The 7,453-nt window shown below is 42.6% G+C and overlaps 1 long non-coding RNA gene across 1 annotated transcript; it reads right to left on the bottom strand.

Moving 5' to 3' along the window:
* Positions 1–436: 436 nt before the first annotated feature.
* On the bottom strand, positions 437–5,994 carry LOC102304437. Its single transcript, XR_315748.3, has 2 exons — positions 4,679–5,994; positions 437–2,989 (listed from the first exon to the last, which is right to left on the bottom strand). It is a non-coding gene; the product is annotated as an uncharacterized LOC102304437 (long non-coding RNA).
* Between the last annotated feature and the right edge of the window lie 1,459 nt (positions 5,995–7,453).

The following is a 7,453-nucleotide window of genomic DNA, read 5'->3' as shown; positions in this document are numbered from 1 at the left end:
ACAATATTTAATTTGGCTACTTCCAGGTTGGACTATTTTAAGTCCATATGATGATGCAATACTTTCAGTTAGTGTAATATGCAGCAGCAAAAGTACTAAATGCCTTTTGTCTTAGTGTCTCTTAAATTTTAAATTCCTATTTAAACACTTCTCCTCACATACAAAGTCCAGAGTCCTGATGCGACCCCATCGTATCTAAAATACATCAGAGCACTCTTTTATCTAAATATAGCACTTTGTTCTCGGAGATTCCTAGACTACCTAAAAGTAGAATGGGAGGCAGAGTCTTCAGCTGTTAGTTCCTCTCCTGTTGAACCAGGTTCCAAGTTGGGTTCAGCAGACAGACACCGCCTCTAATTTTAGGCTTAAAACGTTCCTCTCCGAAAAAGGCAGGTTTTGAATATGGTGACATTAGGATGGGATCAGCTGATCCTAGAGCAAATCTTGGTTGCAGTGCAATAGACTCATGCTGCTGGGGGTTTTCTGTGATGGACTGAGCACTTCTTCACTCAGCTCTTTTCATTACTGATGCCTTTACATGCCACTATTAATGGTGATTATCTACAATTTCTCCCATAGTTTTCCTTTTTCTATTTTTATTGTTGGTGGCCTCTCCATGTTCCTCTTTTTATTCTTCTCTTTCCTCTTAAGCCCAAACTGGCCACGGCGGTTTCCTGCCCCCTCTTGAGTCTGGATCTGATGGAGACTCTCTCGACCACTGCAGGTTAGCTGGCACCAAAAACTTTAGAAAATTCTGTGTAGTTATAGCTGTTTTATTTGTTACAGTTTTGACAGTAGCAGTTTGACTTATAGAAGACAAAAGAGGCTCCTGGATACTGAATGACCACATCAACTACTCAAAAAACTTCAAAGACTGACAAAAATCATGGAAATCCATTCAAACAGGCTGCAAATCAGCGAAAACTGCAATAAAAGGCCTCAGCTTTTTTGATCACGTCCTATACGATCCTGTGTAACACACGCGCAAACACAGACACACTTTCTAACAGTGGGCTATATCCTGTTAGGCGGTCCTCCAGCAACTTCCAAACAATGTATCTTTTAGATAAGGATCTGATCGCTGTGTGTGTTGAGTGTGTGGGTGTGTATGTATCCGTGTGTGCGTGCGATGCTGGCTATAACCGGCAGTATTCATGCTGCACCGGGCTCTCAACATTTCTACAGCTGTCGCCTCTTGTACTCTCTGACCTCCACCAACAGGTCCTGAGGCCATAAGTCCTCATGGCAGCTACTCAAACTCTCCACTCTGTGAGTGGATCTGCAGAGCCAAGGACAAGTTCTTCAACAGCAGGACGCGTAGAAGCATTTCACACTCTAAACAAATGTGTGGATAAACACGGGCATAGATATAGTACGGGAACACATGCAATGAATAGAATCCACAAAACAACAAAAACAAATGGGATAGAGTTACTTGGCAGCAATTTATCAAAGCAAAACAGGGAATCCTTTTATTCAAGCAAACAAACAGATCTGCAGGAGCGTCTATATTCTAGCAGTTGGTTGTGCTGCGCCAACAGCTGTCCGAGTCTATATGCTGTCTGAAGACAGTGTAACATTACCTGAAACAAGCTGAACTATTTCCAAATACTCAGTGATTAGGCACACACTGCCCTGCCTTGAAAACATCTAACTTCATCTAGCCTAAACCACTCAAGAGTCACAAACGTTCACCTCTTTATGAACAGGTGGGATTCATTAGTCTGAAATGAATGATTTATGGCAAGTTTGCACAGTTAAAAGAATCTGGATAATTAGACTGAAAAACAAGATAAATCTGTTTTGAGCAAGGATCCAAAATTGCTCTTCTACGAGGCCAATTGTTTCTGCAGTTGACACGAAAATGTAAAAAAGAAAAGTCAGAAAGTTTGTCTTTTTGCAAAGGCATCAGCCATTTTTCTCTCTGCTGTATTCTTATTTTTAAGACTTTTCTCTGAGGTGTTTCTGTTTAAAGGGAATTGTAAATTTTCAAATTTATTTATAATGAAAGAAAAATGATCTGAACATTTGATTGTAACACCACATCAAGACTTTTGTTACACACAATTAAATCCATGGACAGAAACACATTAATCTAGTCCCGCCACCAGTGAACTAAATATCCACTTCCCTTCCACACACTCAAAAGTCTTCATTTGTTCCATAATGGCCAACGGGCAGTTTTCTGGGGGCCCCAGATGGATAGACCCTCTCTCTGTCGACCCATTGCTAGTCACATGAGCCTCATGAGTGTGCACATCTCCCCCCAGAACAAGGCAGACATAGTGTGTTATCCATCACCGATGGCATTCATATCTCCCAGCTTCAAGCGCACATTGAGTGCAAATCTTCACTATTGGAATCATGTGCAAAGAGATAAGTGCCAAAGCCAAATGGCACAATGGGAAATGATGGGGGGCTCTTGAACAAGAGCACATCCAGTTCTTCTTCCATTGCAGCAGGGGTCAACTTAAGTAAAAGGAAAACCTTCTCAGGAAAGGATCATCAACATTAGCACAGATGCTCTTCTGTTCTCTCTCTCTTTGCTCCCACCGGAAGCCTCTCTCCCATATACACATGCAGACACATTTCTCTGTCAATCTGTGATGGATGTCCACTTCACAAATGTGAGCAGATGAAGTCTGGGGATTCCCGTTTCCCAGGGGCCATTGGGTGGCTTTGGCGGGAGAGAGGACCTCTGTTATGTAAACATAACAGGCTGCACTTCCTGCTTGGTCAGAAAAAGGGGAGAGGGAGTGAGCGTGAGCAATGCTTTATGTTATTTCTGAGACAAAACACGGATCATGGAGGAGGACGAGGGAGGAGCAGGACTTGGAGGAACGGGGGTGGCAGAGGAAGAGCCCTTTCCCTCTCAGCTGCACCTCCACTTCCTGTGTGGGGAGGAAGTCCCTTGTTGGATGCACACTGATCTCATTCTAGGTTGAGAGGAGCTTCCGCCCTGGCGAGGAGTGGCTCTTTGAACCGCCAACTAAAGAAGGAAAATTGAGAAGTAAGGTGCATGCACGCAGATATCCCTCTACTGATTATCACAGTGGAAATCCCCCCCACCCACACACCCACACACACACACACACACACACAACCAGTCCGACATGAAATAGTGCTGCTTGGAACAAACAAGCACTTCCTGTGTGTACTGGGACCTATTCACAGAGAGAGGCCAATCAAAATCCAATGTTTTGTCCACAGCATCATTACCACCATCATTCAGGGGACATTACTTCTCATTTGCTAATAGCTACATGGCCTTATTGATGCTTACACTGGCCCTAAACCCCAAACACCAAAAGCAACCCACTCTCTGATGACCCATGTTTGGACTTGTTCTATGCGGAAGTCCGCTTTTCCTTTAAAAGTTAGCCACTAATTGAAATACATTAGCCTTTAATTGCCTCTTTTTTCCTTTCACCCATCATGCTGACAGGCGGCCCAATATTTAAGTTTGCCTCTAATTTGTTGTAGAAATACCACGGCAGCAAGGCAATGTGGCTCAAGGGGCTTTTGAGTTGTTAGTTTACAGTACCATTACATTGAGAGATGGCAGGAACAGAACAGCCATTATATTCCTAGTTCAATGTGCGGTCAGCACTGCGTCTAACGACGGAAACGTGCTGGGCTGCTGAATTGCTGTAGTTTAAGTCTCAATTAATGCTAAATTATGAAGAACACCACATGATGGTGGCATGTTGTTCATCCATGAGAGCGGCTCAGGCAAAAATAAAACACAGCTCCTCATGATGTTACATAATACTCATAAGATTTTAAATTTGGAACTTTTCGAATTTGTCCGTCTCCGTTTTTCATATCTATTGTTGCTGTTGTGTATGATTTACATAATGCTATTTGCTTTCTCCTAAATATTTTTATTCCTGGTGGTTTAGGCCAGATGACTGTTGTGATAGTATGGTTTAATGCCACAGCAAACACTGCTTCTGCAGCCATGTAATTAATACAACAGGAGGGTAAATGGTGTTTCCGAATCCCTCTTTTTGAAGCTAAGTTTAGCACTGTGGCTATCACATCTTGTTATTTTGCAGCCAGAAGTGACCATACACAGGCCACACAGACCCATGCTAATTATTCCTAAGTGACCTACAAAAAAATACTTAAATTTCACTCACAAAAAACCTTAACAAAGACCTCTTCGGAAACGCTGAGCATAATTAACCACATAGCAAGAGAGGGAGTTCAGTGACTAAAATTAGCTGAGGTGAGGCACAGCATTAGCTAGCAGCTACAGCTGCCAGTTTCATATACAACCATCACTCAAAGTGGCCTCACCGTAACCTTAAGCCTGAGTACAATTTAAAGTGCGAGTTTTAAAAAACAAACAACATTAAAAAACGGTGCAAAAAATGTAATGAAAACCTAAAAGACTGTGGTTTAATTTTCTGATGTCCTTACCTCACAACATAAAGCGCCTTGAGCTGACAGTTGTTTAGTTTTGGTGCTATATAAATAAAATGTAATGACTTGGGTGTACAAATATTTTTGTAGTGGAAAAAGACCTAAAACTACAAACTCCCCACGCCCCATCGATTCTATTTGATTCTGTCAAGTTTCATTTGGTAGCTTGGACAACATATCGCCATAAACCAAACGTCTACACATCCACACTCTCTCTAAATTATTGATTCACTTTTCAAACAAATGATACCTGCGATAAGACTTCGCTGTTTGCCTCCAAGCCTCCTCTTTTTTTCCTTTCTGCCTGTCCTTCTTCTTTGTTTTCTCTTTGTCTGTGTATGTTTGGACCAGGAAGCAGCCTTCTTATCTGAGCACACAACCCCAGTGAACAGCGGGGCAGCCTGTGGAAGCTCAACTCTGGGTAAACTTTGCCTTAACTTTGAAGCTAGCCATGCGAGTGCATGTCCTCAGGGCTGCCTGGAGCACTCAGCACCGGTGACTCTCCAAAGAGGAGGTCAATGGGACAGGTAAACAGGAAGTGCCAGCGTGGTGATTGACAGCCTGTTTAGACACAAAGAGATGGATACTCTGGGAATGCTAAGTCACAGACAAACGAGCACTCACTAGATGCAGCAGGGCACAAGGCTGCTTTCTTGTTCTCTTAATTAACTACAAAAGAGCTTTCATTTTATGTTTTTTATGTTTATTTTCATATCTTGGGCCTAAATTTTGTGATTTGTGGCAGTCTTTTCCATCGGGCCAGTAACTCTGTAACTTTAGGAATGAGATTTGTGACATTTTTCTACCTATCCACCTTGACCTTTCATGTCCTTGCATTTGATTGCATTATATATTTGCCTAACCCTGATCTTGGTTGTTCAAAAGTGGGCTGTAACATAAAACAACTAGTATACACTATTGGGGATTTCTTTCCCAAAGGCAAGCTGTTTCTTTCTGACATAACACTGGTTTCTTTTCTGACCCCATAAAAGAGGAAGTTGTTGTCTTTTTCCCACAATTCATATTCTAAATAAGGTCAAAATATTGAACTAATGGCTTAAGGGATAAGGGATCTCTCCATCTTTTTAGCCACAGACTTTTTCTTGTGTCTTTACACTCAGAATGAAACATGATTTAGTTCATTTTAAGTCTGAAAACCTTTTGTAGGGTTTTAGCTTTTGGAGTAATTACAAGAATTATGAGCTGCAACAACACATTCTGCAAAGAAGGTTGAAATAAGGTCTAACAAAGACGTATACTCAACATGACAACACTTTTTAGGTGTTTTTCAAAATAACAGGAGAGGGGACTGAAGAGGACGAAAGATTAAAAAAAAAGATAACGCATGACGCACGCATACATGTTTCTTGTAAAGCTTGCAGCAGATATGACATTACAGTGGCAGACACACCCATCCCATCTTTAAACAAATTAATGTGAAGTATAAAACCAGAATACTAAAGCCCTCATGGGTGATGATGACAGGAGGTAGCATATGCATCTATGCCATATAGATTGCTGAGGTATGCTTGCAAAATTGCAGTTGGAATATATCAAAATTAACTGGATCAAATATAAAATTGTGGCGATCGTGGCTCAAGAGTTGGCCGTTCGCCTTGTAATCGGAAGGTTGCCGGTTCGAGCCCCTGCTTGGACAGTCTCGGTCCTCGGGCAAGACACTTCACCTACTGCCTAGTGGTGATGGCCAGAGGGGCCGATGGCGCGATATGGCAGCCTCGCTTCTGTCAGTCTGTCCCAGGCCAGCTGTGGCTACAACTCTAGCTTGCCTCCACCAGTGTGTGAATGAACAGTGGAATTGTACAGTGCTTTGAGGGTCTTGAAAAGTGCTATATAAATGCAATCCATTATTATTATAAAATTGTGACACTTTGAGGTGTGAAAAGGGATCCAGTCTCCTGCATTCCCACCCTGACCATTCCCATGCAGCGATGCTGAGGGTGCTTGCAGGCTAGCAACAACCTGGGTGGCAGACTGAGGTCTGGCACTGCAGCTTGCTCACGCTAATCACGTTGATTGTTGCGATTACAGACCATTTCCCCTCCTAGTGTCATGCTGCAACTTACTGACCTGGATCTAACAGGAAGTCCTGCTCGCCATAGGCAATCTGTCTTCCTGTTCTCCTCCATCCAAGTCCTCACCACCCACCCATCTACCAAAAACACCCACTCCCTCCCTCCTTTCCGCAACTCAAACACAATCAGTCCAAAGGTAACTTAGGGACTGTTTCCTCAACCCTTTGCCAAGCATGTCATTGCCAGGAGGTTTACTAGAAAATAGCTCTCTCACACACACAAACATACACATTCTAATATTGTGTCTACACTTCCCTTTTGGCCAGCTTCCTCTTTTTCACTGGGGGCTTGCAGTGGGATAAAGTCTTCCCTGTTCCTGTGTGGCCAGCAGGCATGCAGATGTTTGTGCCCTGCTCTTTGCCCATATGTTTATCAGATCACCGTGATGTTTCATAATCTGCGCTATAAGCACTGAGCAGATAACAGGCCCTTTGATTTGGGCCTGATTTCCCCTTATCCCCCATGTTAAATTTAGCACAGTGATTACTAAGTGAGATAATGGGCCTCGGTGGCCTCGTGGAAATCTTATGGGACACACACATACATACAGACACACACCAGTCCTGCTTGGAGGATGTGAGTTTGTATGGTCAGAAAAGATAGAAGTGTAATGTTCAAGAATGTAACAGTCAGAGATGCCGATTATAAGATACAGCTACAACAGTTTATCACATCTCTTTTCAAAGGAACCAGGTGATTCTTCAGTTCTGGCAAAACTTCAGTTGATTGCAATATCATATTATTTTTACCTCATTTGTTTGCAACATAACAGCATATCATTATTGTTTCAGAGGCACAGTCCCATCAAGCCTCTTTGTAAGACACAGCTGCTAATTGGTAAATTCCAGTGTTTCCAGTCCCATTGCCACAGGTGGGTGGTACTATAAATAGGATGCCACCACAGCAGCAAGTCATGAAATGTCATTTCTTCT

Source organism: Haplochromis burtoni, unplaced genomic scaffold, assembly GCF_018398535.1.
Source record: "Haplochromis burtoni strain Fernald_Lab_line unplaced genomic scaffold, NCSU_Asbu1 Contig_47, whole genome shotgun sequence".
Taxonomy (NCBI): Eukaryota; Metazoa; Chordata; class Actinopteri; order Cichliformes; family Cichlidae; genus Haplochromis; species Haplochromis burtoni.
Note: the sequence above shows the minus strand (reverse complement) of the source record. Positions and strands in the feature narration are given on the sequence as shown.